Source organism: Cnephaeus nilssonii (genome assembly GCF_951640355.1).
Source record: "Cnephaeus nilssonii genome assembly, chromosome: 6".
Lineage (NCBI taxonomy): Eukaryota > Metazoa > Chordata > Mammalia > Chiroptera > Vespertilionidae > Cnephaeus > Cnephaeus nilssonii.
Genome location: NC_137077.1, coordinates 70751188 through 70771737, shown reverse-complemented (window position 1 = coordinate 70771737; position 20550 = coordinate 70751188). Strand labels below are relative to the sequence as shown.

Below are 20550 nucleotides of genomic sequence, written 5' to 3'. Positions count from 1 at the left end.
CTCATTTGTTTGGCATGTATTTAATGAACCAAAGTGTGCCAGGCACGAGGGATATAGCAATGAATAAAAGTCCTTCCCTCTCCTATATGCTAGTGGGGGAGATACACAATGAACAACTAAGTAAATACGTATATTAAACCATGATGGTGCAAAGAGAAAAAATAGAGAGCAGAGAAGGGAGATAAGAAGTACCGGAGGTGCAGGCAGACGTTGATGCCGCTGCCCTCACGACCACGGCAGCTGCTGGTGAGCTCCCATCCTGTCTGCGCTGCCGCAGGGAGGCCGCCCGGCCAGGCCAGCCGAACCAATGCTGGATCTGGAGGTGATGCCTGAGTGCTCTCTGGGGAACGGGCCTTGGGAATTCACGCTGGGAATGCCTCTGGCTCAGGCAGTAGCCATTCTTCAGAAGCACTGTCGCATCATCAAAAATGTCCAGGTTCTCTACAGTGAACAGCCCCTCTAAGCCATGACCTCATCCTTTACCTGACGCAGGACGGGATCAAACTACTGTTTGATGCCTTCAATCAGAGACTTACAGTGACTGAAGTATATGACTTGACTAAAGTAAAGTTAAAATATTGTGGAGTACATTTTAACTCTCAGGCCATACCCCCACCACTGAGAAAATTGGCCAGTCGCTCAGTGCAACCCACCCAGGAGTGTACAACTCCGCTGAGCAGCTCTTCTACCTCAACTTCAGAGGACTGTCTTCCTCTTTTCAGTTAGACTTCTGGACAAAGGCTCCCAAGTACAAGTCCAGTGTTGCCCCTGGTCTAGTTTCTCTCTAGATACCCCACAGAGCAACTATGAAACGAATGCACATCTACAATAGAAACAGCCTTCAGGATACCAAGCTCCCATGATGCCCCTGAGCTATGTCCTGGGCAATATGTATGCTGAGACTACAGATGTTCTTCGAGATGGAACTGGACCCTCAGGTTTATGATGACTTCACCTACTTGCTGCAGGTTGTGGACCTGGCCTGTTAGCAGCTGGATGCCAAGATGCGGGTATTTGAACGTTCAGCGTATTTTGGTGATTCTTGCCAAGACGTTCTTAGCATGATTGGTTCTCCACACAAAGTCTTCTATAAATCAGAAGATGAAAATTCATTCCCCTTCCCCTCATAAACAAGTTCTATCCAAGTGCAATGACTACTTTTTTAACTACTTCACTCTCAGAGTAGACATCCTCTTTGATGCCAACACTCACAAAGTGAAGAAGTTTGTCTTTCACACCAATGACCCTGGGCGTTATAATTTTAACATTTATCACTGCTGTGAGTTTAAGATCCCAATGGCCATAGAGAAAGAACACGCAGATGGTCAGACAGAAACATGCACAACCGATAGCAAGTGGACCACAGCCAGGAGCTCCTGGGTCACCCTGTGGCCTGTTGTCCTTCACAGGTCCTCCTCCCCAAACAACACCAGCCCATTTGGCTCCACATTCTGCTTTGGTTTTCAGCGGATGATCTTTGAGGTTATGCAGAATAACCACATTGCCTCGGTGACCCTGTCTGCCCGCCCCCGCCCAAGGCCTGGTGCCCATCTGAAAACAGCAGAGCTCCCCTAGGGACATCACCACCCATGCCCCTCGCCCCCGTGGAACTGCATCACATCCTTTTCAGCGGGTCTTCATGTGCCACCTGTGGGTTTTCTTGGACATCTTGCCAATGTTGAAGGGCTGTTGTGATATTCTGAGATGAGGCTCGGGCTGGGTGCTCTGCCATGGGATGAGAGACCCAGATATTCCTCTGTCTGTCCTCAGTCCCCTGGTGCCAACAGGGGACACAGACTGCAAAGAGAAGCACAAACTCTGAGCCTTGATACCTGGACCCAGGAGCTTTCGGCTAACACGTAAGGAGGCAGGGTTCTGTCTCCCTAGCCCACACACATTGGAAAACTTGGGGCTCTCTGTGGCTGAGGACGCAGGCACCCAGGATGAGGACAAGGCCCTGCATTTGGCCCAACATTCCACTTGACCCTTAAGGCAAGCAGGTAGCATGTCCATAGTACTTGGTTGCAACTTTTGCACTTCATCCACTTTAGTTACTTGATGAGCTGGCTGTTGCCAAGGTGGCCCACCTGCCCTTCCTTGTTCCTTTCTTGCACTCAATCCCTGCCAGGCCCAGTAGGCACACCCAACTGTTGAAACACAGCTTTCTTCCATCCCGGTACGTGCCCAGGCCTGGTTCCCACCCTTCTGGGAGCCAGCCTTCAACGTTGCCTCTGCCCCGCTATGCCCCAGCCTGGCTGGCAGGGCTGCATGTTTCCATCCTGTTTGCCTCTTTTATTTAATGCCAATGTTTTAGCCAAAGACACCTTCCTCCTTCGTTGTGTTTCAGCATTCTGTTCTGCACTGTGGGCTGGCTCCCCTGCCCCAAACCTGGGCAGTGTCCCCTGGCTGGGCCCATTCATGACCCAAGTCTTCTGGGGACTCAAGGAGGGCTGAGCTGCTCAGCCGCTTCATGGGTCTTGCTAAGGAAAGTGGCATATGTGCTTTAAAAATATTAACCCTTTGAAAAGAATTGAGAAATGCATAATTTTATCCCATTTTTAATATTTTGGTCTAGCAACTTGTGATACATAGATGACAATTTTGTGAATTTTTCAAAAGTGTGTACAGATTTTTGTAAATATGACTTTTGTAATTAACTCATGTACAGCCTCATCCTGTACAGTTTAACAATGAATGTACAGGGGACCTGCCCCAGGTTCCTATATGATTCCTGGGCCTACATCCAGGCTTGTGTGGCACTCTCATGACTTTGTGACTGACTGGTGTCTTCCCATTTGGCTGTGGCCTGGCCAGAGACCCTCTCCCACCCCCACTCTGCATATCTCCACTATTGGGTCAGCTAGGACTGATTTCGTTCTCCTAGAATGGGGGGGCCTTCCTCATGTCCTGCCCACACCTCTCCTCCAATTAAGACCTATGCCCTCAAAAAAGAAAGAAAGAAAGAAAGAAAGAAAGAAAGAAAGAAAGAAAGAAAGAAAGAAAGAAAGAAAGAAGGAGGAGAAAAAAAAGAATTGGAGGTGTAGGACTGTAATTGTAGATAAGGTGCCTAGGGAAGGCTTCCTAAGAAGGTGATTTTTGAGAAAAGCATGTGAAGGAAGGAGCCATGGAAATAATTGACGGGAGAACATTCCTGAAGAGAAAGTAGCCAGCATGATGGGCGGAAAGTGGGGGAGAAAGGAGGATATAAGTAAGGAGGTCAGTGAAACTGACTGGAGGAAGCAAGGAACGTCTAGAATAAGGTGAGGACTGAGAGGCAACTAGTCGTAAGAACTTTGTTGAACATGGGGTAGTTGTTGGTTGGCTTTTATTCTGGGAAGCTACTGAAAGGTTTTGAGCAGAGGAGTGACAAGTCAGACAATCATTCTGTCTGCTGTGTCTTAGAACAGACTGAAGAGTGGAAGTAGGGAGATCAGTCAGGAATCTATTGCAATAATCCAGGCAATAGAGATGATGGTTTATATTAATCAACATCTCTGTCTTTTTCCTCATCTACAACATGGGGGTGGTGATGCTTACTGTTTTGGGTAGTGAGTGAGATATTGCAAGAACAGATGTGAAGTCCTTAGAACAGTGCCTGGCACAAACACATATGTTAGTTATTATATGGTTTGCTTTGAATCTCTCAATTATCCCCACTTTATGGATGTAGAAACTGAAGCTTAGAAAACTTATGTGACTTGTCTAGAGTCAAAGCATCTTGAAAGTGTTACAGGCACGACCTGAACATGAGACTTAAGCCTGTGTGTTTTATAGTGTGACTGTCTGCTGCTACTTTCAGGGGAGTAACTCACTCAAACTCATTCTAGCCACTAATATTTGCTCTGAGTCTGTTCATCAGCTTAACCAAATGGTCCTTAGCAAAACCTGGTCCACAAACAAGTAGGTTTGATGGATGGAAAGAGATGGGGAGAGATTGAGAGGATAGGGCCGTGGTCAGCAAACTGCGGCTAGCGAGCCACATGCGGCTCTTTGGCCCCTTGAGTGTGGCTCTTCCACAAAATACCACGGCCTGGGCGAGTCTATTTTGAAGAAGTGACATTAGAAGAAGTTTAAGTTTAAAAAATTTGGCTCTCAAAAGAAATTTCAATCGTTGTACTGTTGATATTTGGCTCTGTTGACTAATGAGTTTGCTGACCACTGGGATAGGGGCATTCCTAATTAGAGTAGGTCACTCTGAGAGTTCAGAGAGAATTAACATGAAATACTACAGAAGGAAGGTAAAAGAAAGAAATGTAGAAAGAAGATGAAACATGGGCATGTTGGAAAAGCAAAAGAAGGAAAAGTACAGAAAGAGAAGCTTAAATTCTTTAGAGGCAAATTTTACCTTTTTCAGAATCCTCTTCAGGGCTATCCCTATATTCCTTCTTATACCCTTTAATTTTCTTGAATAACTTGGCTTTTGATCTGCTCCAAGTTTTCCACGTCTCTCTTTAGCATCAGTAAAATGCATATGACCAATAATATTGAGAAACCATTACAAGGGCAGATGAAACACAGAAGGACGTGGACCTAAAATTAAGGCCAATTGAAGGGTATGATCACGGTAGTTAGGAGCCAATTAAGAATGAGAGTGATTTCTTCCTGGAATGAGTTATTCATGCTAATTTTTTTAAAAACCAGGATCAGGAGACATTCTTTTCCTTTCAAATCACTCTTTCTTCAAAGGAAATTAACTCTGGGTTTTCTTGTTTTATTTTGTTGCTTTATTTTTATGAAGAAAAAAACACTTAGACTAACAAAAACATTCTTAATATAAATAAGCCATCTTTGTGTTGTGAGCTATCACAACACAATTTTATGGTTTTTGCTAGTATCTACGGTATAATCTTCGCCCATGAGTATGTACCCTCCTCTTCATTAGAGAACTTAATGTGTGCTTATGTTCATTAACAAAGGTAATCCTGGCTTAATTAGTGTCCAAATTTATATGTCCTCTCTTATACAGATAAGGCCTTAGAAATTAATAAAAATGTCTTCCAATTGATGCAAATCGCCACAATCAGATTTGGTGTTAATTTTATGTGCATTAAGTGTCTATTTAGAAAATGAAGAGAGCTTGGCCATGGCCAGAGCATGCACGAATCCAAGCCAGACAAAGAAATCCTCATTCCTAATAAAAACGTGGAAAGTAGGGGGGCGCTGCACACAGGGACAAGACCCTTTATTAATTTGATAGCATATGAAGCTAACAAGGCCATCCTCAAGTTATTTTATATCTTCTCCAGTTAAATGGAATCTGAAACATAGAATCAGACACCTGGGGGTTGGGAAATGTCAGAGGATGAGCTAAATGTCAGAGCGGAGCCAGCATTAGTAGGGGCAACTGCATTTTTGCTGTGCTTAGAAAATTAAAATAGGGACACCCCTTTCCCCAAGGATCCTGGACACCTAAAGAAGTACAATAATCACAGAAACTGACATGTAATCATTTTGCCTTCATCCTTAATGAAATGTTAGATAATACCTTCCAAATCTTTAACAATAAAGCAGCAGTTATTTTTTAAAAAAAAAAACTGATTTGCTCTGGTAAATGTAATTAGGGGATTTGAGCAGGGAGCCCCACACAGCCAGCCAAATTTTAATTTTGGTAACATAGTCAATGGCTCCCCAAAGACCTTGCCTCTTAGCAGTTACATCTGCTCACCTAATTGACAATGCAGGAGGGAACTGTTGTAATTTGTTTTCTTTGGACTACATCAAACTCCTTTAAAATGTTTATAACTGCATGGTGTCAGGGACAGTAAATATATAAATCAATACCAGTTATTCTGGTGAGAATTTATAATTTCACATAGAAGACTGCCTTTTCCCATGGTACTTAAAATACACTAATATCTGTAAATATGGAACATATTCTGTTACGTTACTTGTTTAAGCAGGTCTGGGAAATTACACTTATGCTATAGGGGAACCTCAACTGCAGTAAGTTAGAATGAGCAGGCAGAGGAGAAAAATGCTTTTTTGTTGTTGAACCAGATAATCCATATGAACCACTATATTTCTTGTATTCAAAGAATATCAAGAAAGTGCTGGTGAGGCTGTGGAGAAAAAGGAACCCTCGTGCACTGCTGGTGGGAATTCAGACTGGTGCAGCCACTGTGGAAAACAGTATGGAGTTTCCTCAAAAAGTTAAAAATGGAACTCCCATTCGACCCAGTAATCCCACTTCTAGGACTATATCCCAAGAAACCAGAAACATCAATCAGAAAGGATATATGCACCCGTATGTTCATAGGGGCACAATTTACCATAGCTAAGATTTGGAAACAGCCTAAGTGCCCATCAGCAGATGCGTGGATTAGAAAACTCTGGTACTTCTACACAATGGAATACTACACTGCTGTAAAAAGAAGGAACCCTTACCATTTGCAACAGCATGGTTGGACCTGGAGAGAATTATGCTAAGCAAAATAAGCCAGTTGGAGGAAGAAAAATATCACATGATCTCACCCATTTGTGGAATATAATGAACAATATAAACTGATGAACAAAAATAGATCCAGAGACAGAGAAGCATCGAACAGACCAGCAAACTTCAGAGGGAAGGCGGGGGAGATAGGGAGGGGTGGATAGAGATCAACCAAAGGACTTGTATGCCTGCATATAAGCATAAACAACAGACACAGACACTAGGGGGGTGAGAGCATGTGCAGTGGGGTGGGGGTGGCTGGGGAGAGGTCAATGGGGGAAAAAGGAGACATATGCAATACTATATGTAATACTTTAAACAATAAAGAATATTTTTTTAAAAAGAATATCAAGTATCTAAGAATTATCAAAATGCTCTCATTGTCTTTTCCATTTGACCAGTGAGTTTGTATTCATTTGACAGCCTACTCTACCATGTTTGAAAAATAACTAAATTAGGTTAAATAATGTTTATAATTATTTAAATGTTAATTTTTGATCATTTTAATGTTTATAACATTTAAATGTTAATTTTTGATCTTTTGTTACTATCATCTGTTTTATATTTTTAAAACTAGCAAAAAATAAGTAGAGTTTGAGTAATTTAAAGCATATAGCTAGAAAATATTATTTCTCTGGATTGAAAGAAATCAAGAACGTTACTTCAACCATCTTCAATCAATTTTCCAGGATCATTTCAACCCACAGCTCCCAGAAGTATCATTACATCACAGCAGCGGTAAGAGTGGTGCTCTCTTGAGTTGTACAGCACAAAGCCTCAGGTTTTCCCTGTCTACTACCGTCAGAATGCAGGCTTCAAGGGCCCATTCCTGTCCACTCCACACAGTGCACAGCAAAGGTTCCATTCAGACACTACCTCCCATTAGAAAGCCAAGTGAGTCATTTGTTCCATTTTTCCAGACATTTTATTATCTATTCCAGAGTTCCCATCTATGAATAGGAAAAATAAATGAGGGTAGTAGGTTTACTACCTTTAAAGGGGCCTAGGTCTCTAATGAGCACATGGAAACTAACCAATCAGAAATACCAACTGATTGGATCAGGGCCTGCAACCATTAATAGTTATTGAAAAAACACTACTATATGCTAAGCACTGTTATTTTAATTAATCCTCACAATAAATCTATGTAATAATATCACTCTCTCCAGGGGATGATTCAGTTAATAAATCAGAATATGGATTTAGATCCAGATCTAGTTAATCCCAGAGCGCTTACTACTTCCCCTACATAATTTTACGACACCGCTAATCCAGGAGCAGGCTTTGATAAAAGGCTCCGGAACTTCCCCAACTGTGATGATCAACTGCCATAAAGATGATGCTACAATGTAAAAGAGTTTAAAGCATTGTCTAGATTTTCCTAATAAAAATGGTGGGTGATGCAGTTAATATGAAGAAGTGCATGGAAACTTTCCCAATGGAGATATTGCCATGAAGATAGAGTGAACTGAATGCAAGTGACCCGGTGCAGAGGGGTGGAGGAGGGACAGAGCTGTGCAGAGCTAAGGTAGACATGTGTGTGATGAGTCAGGGAACTGAGAAAATACAGATTAAAGTGACAAGCTATAGACGAATCTACCACCAAGGGGAAGTGGGCCCAGACTAGGAATCAATGTCAGAGGCTCAGAGGTAATAAAATGAATGTTTACCTGGCTAAAAGAAAATGAACAAAAACAGGATTTCAGGGGAGTAGGGACATCATTCCAGAGGAATACCAACTGATTGGATCACGGCCTGCAACCAGAGGTTGAAGAAAGGTTTAAAAAAAAAATAAAAGGTTCTGATGCCTTAAGAAGAGTTTGTGGCTGGAGATGGAAGGAAGGGGGCAGTTTCTCCTGAAGGATTATGCTGTGTGTTGTTAAAAGATAAACTGAGGCATAGTAAACCTTTTCAGAGTTTATTTGAGCAAAAATAAATTCCTATGGGTCAGCGCCAAGTTGGAAATGGCTAGGAGTGCCGCCAACAGGAGCCCGGGGAAAGACGGAGAGAAAGCGCAGAAGCCAAGAAGGAAATCATTTGATTGGCTATAGCTTAAAGCCCAGCTGGCCCTTTGTGATTGGTTGTCCTTAGCGTTTTGATGTCATAACCTTGAGGAGTTTACAGGTTTAGGTTTTAGTTCGCTTATGTAGACCATGGCATTATCGCCACCTCCATCCAACGGCTTCTTATTAACTTAATAATGTTCACCAATTCCCATTTCCCATTTCCTTTTTTCCTGCCTCACAACTGGACTACTTTCCCCAGTCTCTCTGGAAGCTATATGTGGCCTGTGTGGGTGGATTTGACCTTTGGAATGAGAGTGAATTGACAGGTACCACTTTGTGGATGAAATGGTTACGATACATACATGTCTCCTCCCCAGTCTCCTTCCCCATCTGCTAAGTGAAGAAAGCACCACATTTCTAAAGGAAGGTAGAGCCACGGGTGAAAGGGGCCTAGGTCTCTAATGAGCACGTGGAAACTAACCAACCAGAAATGATGCACTGGACTGTGACATGGGTGAGAAATAAACACGTATTACCAAAAGCCACTGAGAAGAGAGTTTCTCTCTTCCAGTTGGGAGTTTACTCTGACCACAACGGCTTAGGATTAGGGCCTGGAGGAAGGCTGTGCAGACTGACAAAAGATGGATAAAGTGTCACTGAAACCATTTAAAGCTTTAAAAGGTGGCCAAGCTCACTGAACAAAGTGAGCTCCACTCACTCAGTTATCCCATTTTCCCTCTGCACTCAGGTAACGGGTCAACAGTGAGAAGACAGGAAAGTCCTTGCCTTCACGAGGCTTCTATTTAACATGTTCGGGTAGAAGGGTTGGAGAGAGGCATTGAAGTTATTGATGTTTCTAACAGTAATCAGTGAATTTCGGATGATGAAAAGTGCTACGAAGAAAATAAAATTGGGTGATTTGGTAAAGGTGAAAGGAAGGCTAGCTGCTTCGGTTACCGTGGTCAGGAGGCCTCTCTGGGAAGTGATGTTTGAGCTGAGAACTAAATGATGAAAAGAAGTCAGGCACATACAGATGAGGGCAAAGAGGAAACAGCAAGAGCAAAGCCCTGAGGTGAAAACAAGCTTCGTATGTTCACAGACAGACAGAGAGTATTGGTCCAGCCCAGGGAAGGAGATGGAGAAGGTGAGGGGGACACATGGCAAACTGTGTAGGCCCTTGTAGGCCATGCACTGGAGTTGCTGAGATTTGTTTTTAAATTTATTTTAAACTCAATAGAAAGCAGCTAGAGGTTTTTAATATTACAGATTTTATGCTCCATGTAATGGGACTTAATTTAGTTTTATATGATTATACGTATTAAATGGCTTATGCCCTGGAGCATCATTTAATTGTACTTTGAACTGGATTAATGGGTAGAGACAAGGAAATAGCCCTCATTTTAAGGGAAAAAAAGTTATGATGGAGAACCTCCCGTCTGCACATTTTTATCGAGGGTGGCAGCGATTTTGAACCTGCCATCTCCAAGGGATGGCATGTTGACCCCACAGCAGCTTTTGAAGACATTTGCAATCGTTGTCAATGCCTTTATTGTTCCCTGTGTTCTTTAAACATAAAAAGCATTAGTCAAGTGTTGGAAAGTGTGTGGGTGTGGGTGTGTGGCTGTGTGGGTGTGTCAGGGGGTGGTTACTAGTCTTTCTCAGGCCACCTTACAATTTGTTTCACATCTTTAATTTTTCCTTTGGAGCATTATTTTAAAAACAATAGTTCAGAAGCCCTGACATTTTTGTGGATGGGAGTAAAATACCACAGTATATTTTAAATTGCAAATAAAGAAACAAGATATCTGAGACGAAAGGACAAATATGTTAGTGCCACTCTCCCTTCTGACAAGTCTGATGACCTTCTTCCCACAGGTGGCTCTTAGGGTCAATTGTCTGCAGGATTCCTTCCTGCATGAGAACTGTGATGTGGAAATTTATATGCTGAGTTAGGATGCTAACTTACCAGTGCACCTGTTGAAATTAGTTATTTTATTCAGTTGCAATCTGGGCATGAGGATGTTTAGTTCAAGGTTCTATGTTTGCTGCTTTTGTTTTTAAACTTGTAGACATAATGCTTGCACTAAAATTTGAATCATTGACTATTTTTTGAAAGGAAGAATTATAAAACCACAAGGTTTTTCAAAGCATGCCCCCATAAATCTCCTGCCTCAAGAAACCTACGGTAAGCAATCGAGTCTTCCTTCATAATCTATTTAACATCCATAAAGTTTCTGTCATGAGGCGATAGAAAATATTTTTCTCTTTATTTTGTGTGTAAATGTGAATGAGTGTGAGTGCGTGTGTATACACATGTGCATATGTGTGTGTGTCTGTGTGTGTGAACTCTGTTAAGATATCTTGACAAGTGAATATCTTTTTTAAAATATATTTTTATTGATTTCAGAGAGAAAGAGAGAGGAAGAGATAGAAACATCAACGATGAGAGAGAATCATTGATCGGCTGCCTCCTGCATGCCTCCTACTGGGGATCGAGCCCACAACTTGGGCATGTGCCCTGACCTCCTGGTTCTTAGGTCAATGTTCAACCACTGAGCCACACTGGTCAGGCGACAAGTGAATATCTCTAAAACTTATCAGTGACACTGGCTGCCTGATAAACCTCCTGCTTCCCAGAGGCACTGAGCCATAGCAAGACCCTGATAGCAGGAAAGGAGGTTCCTTGCATGTCACTGACTGTCCCCACAGCCTTGATGGCTTTGTGTCAAGAAGCAAATCCATACGCCTTGCTGTGCAGCCTGGAAACGTGGCTTGCTGCCGCCAGCACCAGGCAAAGCAGCCAGAGGTGGGTCTCAGACCGGCCAGAGCCCTGAGGGTGCTAACAGACATCTGAAGTGGTTTTCCATGTGCTGGGATTACACATTTCTACAATGTGGTTTGTACATTTCTAACTATGATTTTACTAGAGCCCTTTTGTCTGCAGTCCAACATACAAGAGATACCAGAATTATCACCAGAATGTCTTTGTTATAACTTTTCCTAGGACTAACCAAGGTCTGAGAGAGATGTGAATCAACCCTTATCAAGAAAGGGGCACCTTGCCTGCCCTACACCAATATTCCAGACAACTGGATGGATCTGCTCGTGCATTTTGAAGGATTGGCTCTCCTAGGAGCCTCTAAAATGTATGTTTTGAAAGAAGAATTAGAAAACCACAAGCATGCCCCCATAAATATCCTGCAATACACTTTCCCTCTTGTATTTTCCAAAGAAGATGAAGCACAGAAATTTCTTTCAAATTTTTCCAATATTTGCCCTTTTTCCTATTTTGTTCTCTTCAGAATTATAACACCTCAAAGAAACCCTCAACAATTTAATTCAATTCCTAAGAGTTAGAAAGAAGTACAAGACCATATGAAAATACATTATGCTTACAAGATATTTATCTCTAATACAATTTATATTTCCTGCAAAAATATATATGGTGCCTATTGCTGCCTTTAGAAATGTGAGTAATTTGATTAACATAGGAGGTTTTGAAGGAATGAGACTAGAAATCTTGATTATTAATTACACCTATCACAAAGAAAATTCCCTCTAATGATTTATTAACCACTGCAGTTAGCCCAAAATGAGTTCCTACAGAAACTGGGTAAAATTACATGGGAAATTATTATTCTGTATAAACTAGATAAATTACCTCTAATTTATGTACATGCCAAAGTAAATTATACCCAGAAAGTAGCAAAGAAAATAATGTAACTCATCACTCTTCCAACATGTGATTCTGATTTTCATATTTTAAACTAAGGGAGGTGATCAACCAGAAATCCTTTAAAAATTCCACTGGGTTTTCATCTAATAACCTACTTTATTGAGGGTGTGTAGTTTCTTTTGGAACTGTTTAAACATTCCCTTCATTATCTATGAATAACATTTTCCAGGATGAAAAATAACCTTTTTCTCAAACATTTTTGCTTTATCTAATTTTCTAAATAAGAAGATGCAGTCTGAATTCCACTGTTTACTAATTTTTAAAAATGATTTTAAAACATAATAAAATGGTAACTAAATTTTTAATAGGAAAAATTAAAGATTTTGCACAATTGTTTTCTTCTTTATAAAAAAAAGAAACATAAATATAAAGTTGCAGGTCATGTTAATGGAATAAATTGCACATGCTATTCATGTACTATGGAATTTCATATTGAAAAAAATTGTCCAGTTACAAGACAATGCAAGACAGTGCTATAGACATGCTTCCTACAATTCAAATGTCATCGGGATTTAATATGAAAAATATCTATAAACTTGGTTTCATCTACAAATTCATTTGATGATTGAAAATACACTTTATAAAGAAGAAGGAAAGAGTAGATTATTTAAAAGTATGAATAACAAGGTTTTGGGGTGATAATTAGATTTTAAGGGTTTACTGTGAAGGTAAAATTAGATAAATTAAATGAACTTGTTTTATCAATGATAAAGTCTCTATAAATGCTGACTTATAAATGTTGATTATTTTCTTCCCAACAAAATTTATAGGATTTTTGAGAGGATTAAAAACATACGCAATGTGACCATCTCTTTTCACTAGGAAGGGCTACATTAACATTAGTTGTCATTATATTTCCTTTCCAAATTACTGTACCTTCCTTAAAGTGGAATGTGCCCACTGAAGTTTTGTAGCACTGACTGACCATGTTGGAAATCCACTTAAGCTCCCTAGCAGTTAGCATCCACCCAGTAGTAAGATGAGAACCAATAGCAATGCCAGCCTTACAAATGTATTTCCACTCATCAAATGTGATCATGAAGGTGAATCCATTTTGAAATTTCAATATTAAAATAAACTAGATATGAGTGGAAGCTATACAGTGTTCATGGGTTGAAAGGATTAACATCATTAAAATGTCCATACTACCCAAAGCAATCTATAGATTCAACACAGTTCCTATCAAGATACCAATGGCATATTTCACAGAAGTAGAACAAATATTCCAAAAATTTATATGGAACCACAAAAGACCATGAATAGCAACAGTGATCTGAGAAATAAGAACAAAGTTGGAGGAATTACACTACCTGATGTCAAACTATACTGCATTGTATAAAACAGCATGGTACTGGCATAAAAACAGACATATATGTACACCAATGGAACAGACTAAAGAGCCCAGAAATAAACCCATGCCTTTATAATCAATATTTGACAAAGGAGGCAAAAACATACAATGGGCTACAAGATAGTCTATTCAATAAGTGTTGCTGGGAAATTTGGACAGATACAAGCAAAAAAAAAAAAAAAAGATAAAATTAGATCACCTTCTTACATCATACACAAGAATAAACTCAAAATGCTTTAATGACTTAATGTTAGACTTGAAATCATAAAGATCCTAGAAGGACATGAAATAAAATCTTGGATATTTCTCCAAGCAATATTTTTCCTGATATATCTCCTTGAACAAGGGAAGAAAACAAACAAATGGGACTACATCAAACTAAAGTTTGTATGTGTGTGTGTGTGTGTGTGTGTGTGTGTGTGTGTGTGTGTGTGTGTGTTTTAAATCCACACACAAGCCCACAACCTGGGCATGTGCCCTTGACCAGAATTGAACCTGGGACCCTTCAGTCCACAGGCCAACACTCTATCTACTGAGCCAAACAAGCTAGGGGAAGCTAAAAAGTTTTTGCACAGCAAAGAAGCCATCAACAAAATGGGAAGACACTGAATGGGAGAACATATTTACCAATGATACATCTGAAAATATATAAAGAACTTATAAAACTCAACATAAAAAAAAAAGCACAATCTACTAAAAAGTGGACAAAGGACCCGAATGGACACTTCACCAAAGAGGACATTGAGATGGCCAATAGACATATGAAATGATGCTCAACTTCACTAATTATCAGAGAAATGCAAATTAAAACCACAATGACATATCACCTCACTCCTGCCAGAATGGCTATCATCAATAAATCAACAAACAACAAGTATTGGCAAGAATGTGGAGAAAAGGAATTCCTCATGCCCTGCTGGTGGGAATGCAGATTGGTGCATCCACTGTGGAAAAAAGTATGAAGTTTCTTCAAAATAAAAATGGAACTGCCTTATGACCTAGCAATTCTACTTCTGGAAATTTATCCAAAGAAACCCTAAACACTAATTCAAAAGAATATATGCACCACTATGTTCATTGCAGTGTTTTTTGTGTGTTTTTTTTTATAATATCCAAGATTTGGTAGCGCCGTCAGTGCGTGGGAGCAGTGGTGGTGGGGGCGGGGCTGCCGGCAGACAGGTGACCAGGGGCCGCAGCCAGAGGGGCTGGGCAGGGTCATGGAGGATGGGCCGAGAACTGCCCCTGTGCCCACCACAGCCTCGCAGCCTACAGTTCCTTTCAAGGTGCACTAATTCGTGCACTGGGCTCCTAGTTTAAAAATAAAAAGCACAAGTGACAACCTAAGCTTACAAATGTCATTTCAAGTGGGGCAGGGGGCAGTCCTGCAGGATTGAACCCTTAACCCATGGAAGCTGATGCCATCTCCAGGGAGATAGTGTCATAATTGAGTTGAATGTAGTACACTCGGCTCGTGTCCGAGAATTGTTGGAACTGGTACCAGAACTTTTAAAAGGCAAAGCTAAAAACAACCCCTTTGTGGCAGGATGGGATTTACTTTTCCAAGTGAGCTCACTGACCACCTACTCTCACAGCCCCTAATTTAAATACATTTTAAAGCTCCTTTCCAAAAAAATAAAATAAAATACAATGGTTGCATTAGCTCTTTTGGGTTGAAATAAATTTGGTCCACAGCCTGTTTTGTTCAGCCCACAAGGCTGTCTCTATGTTGCTTGTTAGTTCAGTTCGTTCATTAGATTCCACATATGACTGAAATCATATGGTATTTGTCTTTCTCTGACTGGCTTACTTCTCTTAGCATAAATATAAACATACTATATTTGTACATATATCAATAACACAAACTGCATGTGGCCTGCCTAAAATATATACTACCTGGCTCTTTATAGAAAAAAATTGGCAACCTATCATCTAGTTACTACAATTACAGGCAAAGTTGCTTCCTGTTTTCTCAGTTTAATAAAGGTGTTAAATAAATGTTTGCCTCAATGGATATTTGAAATCTCCATTTTTAATATTTTACTGAGGTATATTTTATATGCAATGAACTATAGTACATGATTTATGAGTTTTCCATTGAAACTATCATCCCAATCAAGATACTAATCATTTCTATCACCTTTAAAAGTTTCTTCATGCTTCTTTGAAATCCATCCCTCCCTCCATCCCTTTCCCCAGACTGACCTGCTCTCTGTTAACATAGGTTAGTTTGCATTTTATGTAAATAAAATTATAGTGCATACACTTGTCTGGCTTCTTTTACTCAGCATGATTTTGGCACTTTCTATTTGTATGTGTATTTGTAGGATGTTCCATTTTATTGCTGAGCAGGATTCCACTGTATGGGTATACCAGAGCTTGTTTACCCATTCACTTTCTGTTGGACACTTTTTTCGAGTGAATATATGGAAGCAAATTTTCTCAGTAATATGGTAATTATACACTTAACTTTATATGAAACTGCCAATTGTTTTCCAAAGTATTTATATCCCTTTACATTCCTTACAGCAATACTTGCCCCACATCTTTTACCACTAGCTATTGTCCTGTTAGTTTATTGGCGGGGGGGGGGGGGGCGGAGGGGGGAGTGTTTTTTGTTTGTTTTTAACAGGTCTAGATGTATAATATTATATCATTGTAGTTTTCCTGACGGCTAAGGACAAGGATTCTCTCCTCGACCAAAATCTAGTCAGGCTTCTCCAAGCTCTTTCTTAATGAGGCCTCAATCTTAACTTATAAAAACTGCAGATTCTTAGCACAAATGATTTTGTCTACCTTCCATGCTAAAAGACTTGAACAAAAACTAGCATAGTTTCGCCCTAGCTCGTTTGGCTCAATGGATAGAGCATTGGCCTGCGGACTGAAGGGTCTGGGGTTCGATTCCAGTCAAGAGCATGTACCTTGGGTGCAGGCTCCTCCCTTGCCCAGGTCCTGGTCGGGGCTCATGCAGGAAGCAACCAATCAATGTGTTTCACTCACATCAATGTTTCTCTGTCTTTACCTCTCTCCTCCATTCTCTCTAAAAATCAATGGAAAAAATATCCTCAGGTGAGGATTTAAAAAAAAAAAAAACTAGCATAGTTTCTCACAGCTCAAGGCTTCACCTCTAGCATGACCCTCAGCTCCCCCAAAATGGTAAGGGGCAGATAGGGCCCTGAATGTCCTCTTCTAGGCTCCTTTGGCTAACTCTCTATTATAAATCCTTTCTTTGCCTTTGAGATATAAACCTATCACCTAAAATTGTTTTCTCAATGACTAAGAGCCATCTCTTCGAAATGCAAACATTCTGAAAGATAATTCTCATCTTGCTCCCAATTCCTCTGGAAGGCTAGGGGCCCAACTTCATTGGGCTACTTGCTCTAATTTTCACCACTGTTTCCTGTCATAAAGATACAAGAAATTTGTTCTTCTGGATAAATGCTGATTAACAAACTCAGGTGGCCTGGTCACATTCACTAACCCCCTTTCCTATTTATTGTAAATTTCTACTTCCCTGACTCTACTCAAGCCCCACTGCTCTCCTCTCCCTATTCCCTTGGTCTCCCTTTAAAACACCTCAGCACTTCAGTGTAAATCCATGTTGAATTACATTCACACTGGACTCTTTTCCCTATTGTAATACTATTAGTGAATAAAACCTGTCCTCACCACTGTAACTAACATGGCTTTGTTTATCTTTGACACTGATAACGTTGAGTATCTTTATAGATGCTTTTTGGCCATTCATCTATCTTCTTTTGTGAAGTGTCTGCTTATACCTTAGTTGTGTATTATTGCCATCTAATTACTGCGTTGTAAGATGCTTCATGTATTCTGAATACAAGTCCTTTTTCATATATATATATATATTGCAAATAATTTCTGCCAGTCTGTGGCATGACTTTCATTTTCTTCATGGTGTCTTTAGAAGAGCAATTTTTTTTTATTTTAATGAAATTTAATTTATACATTTTTATTTTATGGTTTTATATTAGTCAGGGTTTTCCAGAGAAATAAAACCAACAGAATGTGTGTGTGTGCATGTGTGTGTAGATATAGATCTATAGAACATATATATCTACACATACATACATCCTGTTGGTTCTATGTCTACATATGTATACATGTAGATATAGATATATAGACAGAAAGATTTATTTTAAGGAATTCTCTCACATGTTTGTGGAGACTTGATGAGTCCAAAATATGTATCTTTAAAAAACATAATGGTTATATCAAGTCAGGTCAAGGTGAACTAATTGGATAATACTAATTTATAATTCATCTAACTCTATACAGTTTATTTTCCCAGGATCTGTACACACTGAAATAAATTAGCCCTTGCTCCCTTGTCACCTGAGCAAACTCACATTTGGCTGAAGACTGACAGCCAAGTTGAGGCACAAGGAAGAAGTAGAAGAGAAGGGGCTTGGAGTTACGATATTTAATGGAGATGCTGTGGAGGCCGTGGACAGAGGCAACAGAATGTTAACAGCGGGGGGGCTGAGAGGGGAGGGGGCTCTCTTTCTTGTGGCTTTCAGAGCCCATTTTATCACATAAGCACCTAAGTCCTGGCGCTACATGAAAGCACTAGTTTCATTACTTCGAATAATTTGTGACTAGCAAAAGTAAGTAACTCCTGGGAAAAAATCCAACAAGTACATTTCATAAGAGGGCAATTTTCTCAAATCATAACCTTAGATATTCCAGAAAAGGGAAATTAATCAAAGATACATCCTTTTAAAAATAAAAGATTTGAGCTGTACTAATGTGGGCCACATGCAAGGTTTTCTTCATTGAAAGGTGAGTGAATGTTCAACATAGCAGAGTTGTTCTGGGGGAGATGCAATTCAATGTTAACAACATAATTCTCTTTTAACACACATTTAACGACCCTCAGCACATTCAGGAACATCATCTCTGGAAGTGGATACTTTGCATCAAGGTTTGAGTCCTGGTTGTGCTACAGACACAGAGCAAGCTACTGAAGGACAAAACATTGACACCCCCTGCCCCAACCCCAATTCTTAACTGATCCCTCCACAAGTCACCTTCACACTTATCATTGCAATAAATTAAGAATAAATACTACATCCTTGAAAGGGAGGTTTTCAATAAATATTAAAATCAGAAAACCTAGAAAGGTAGGTACTGGTATCTGCACTTTTCTAATGAGAAAATTCAATGCAGGTAAAGTAAGTGGTTTCCCACAGTCACACAGCTCGTGTAAGTCCAGGAGTAGAACACAGGTCTCGTTTACAAGCCAGGCTTCACACATTACATTATTTTTGTTAAAAACGAACTCCTCTTTCCAGCCATTCATTAAATCTTATTGAATACCTAAAGTATCCCAGGCATTATGCCAAGGCTACACCTACACTGGTGAATAGACATAATCCTTGCCCTAATCAGGAAGAAGTCTGATAGGGACGAAGACGTGAATAAATGTGAACTGTGTGCCTCTGGTTCTTACCCACATCTGCAATTATAGAAACAAAGCGCCCTGCAAAGGTATCTCCCAAGACCAGGCAGTATTCCTAAGGCTCCAAGCAGTAGTTCCAATAAGTCTTATTAGCTCCTGCGGGTTTGAGAACTCGTGACATGGTCTTTAATGAGAAAAGATAGTGTTGGACTTGCATAGTTTTGACTGGCATAGTTATCTTTTCCAAAAATTTGCATTATTGTAACTAGTTTTACCTAAAAATCTCAATTTTGAGCTTTTTGAAAATGTAGATGAAACTGGCCCCACATTCCCACATGGCAGAGATAGGCTGGAGCGGAGTGGTCGCTTCCTCTTTTTGATAATAAAGCAAATTGGTCTCCGGTTTACCAGGAGCCACCTCTCATTTCCCTGACTTAACCCACTTTATTCATTTACTTTACCTGCCTGGCCATCAGCCAAATTTTCCTCTTTTCAACTGGTTACCACTGTATTAAACCGTAAAAACTCTTAGTGATTTCATCGAGTCCTACAGGAGAATTCTTCTGCAGAAGAATCTTTCTAAGATTCAAGTGAAGAGGACATGCTCTCTAAAAGGAATATAAAACTGTTTTTTGCAGATATGATCTTTCAGTGTCTTACTTATTTCCCATAAGATTCAGATACGTCCATGGAAAACTGAGTGGCAGTGTATATCAGTCAGGATCCAGCAGGAAAATAGCAGCCACATTTGTGATTTTAACCGAGAGAATTTAATATAAGGAACTGGTTAAATAGGTATCGGAGGATCAAAAAAGAAAAAGGGCACACCACGGTAACACAGAGAAAGGAACTATTGTCCAGAGGGCTTGGGGAGAAAGGCTTGGATTTTTACAACTTAGAAGCCTGAACAAGGAGACCCACAAAGCTAGGACTTGACTTTGAGGAGGGTGCCCCCCACCTGCCTGTGGCACCTCTGAGGGGGACTGGTAACTAGCGGGTGTCGCTGGGTGAAGTGCTATCCCTTAGACCAGTGGTCGGCAAACTCATTCGTCAACAGAGCCAAATATCAAGAGTACAACGATTGAAATTTCTTTTGAGAGCCAAATTTTTTAAACTTAAACTTCTTCTAATGCCACTTCTTCCAAATAGACTCGCCCAGGCCGTGGTATTTTGTGGAAGAGCCACACTCAAGGGGCCAAAGAGCCGCATGTGGCTCGCGAGCCGCAGTGTGCCGACCAGGGACTTAGATACGCAGAGCAGAGTATTCTCACCTCCCACTGGTGCTTTCTATGGGCAGAGCCGTCCCAGCACCAGCATGTGAGTCGAGAACACAGAGATCTGGAGGTGAGGAGAAAGAACTTACTGGTCGGCCCATGGACAATATGTGGTCCTCAAATTGCCTTGCTTTGTAGCCACTGGGGCTTTGTTATAGGACAACGTGTACCTCTTGGCTTTCCTTCCCTCAGGTTGAGTTTTCTCCCAGAATGGTCCTCAGCCCCTTATACAAACACATTTCTGGAAGATCTGCCAGACCCACAGGGTTATCAGACCTATCTGCCTCCCACAGTACAAACAGACAAACCTCAGGTTGGAGACCTTGCCACACAA

At 40.5% G+C, this 20550-nt stretch overlaps 1 pseudogene across 1 annotated transcript; it reads left to right on the top strand.

Annotated features, from left to right (window-relative positions):
- Positions 1 to 307: 307 nt before the first annotated feature.
- LOC307102414 (phagosome assembly factor 1-like) lies at positions 308 to 1575 on the top strand (annotated as a pseudogene). Its single transcript has one exon. The product of its transcript is annotated as a phagosome assembly factor 1-like (transcript).
- The last annotated feature ends 18975 nt before the right edge of the window (positions 1576 to 20550 follow it).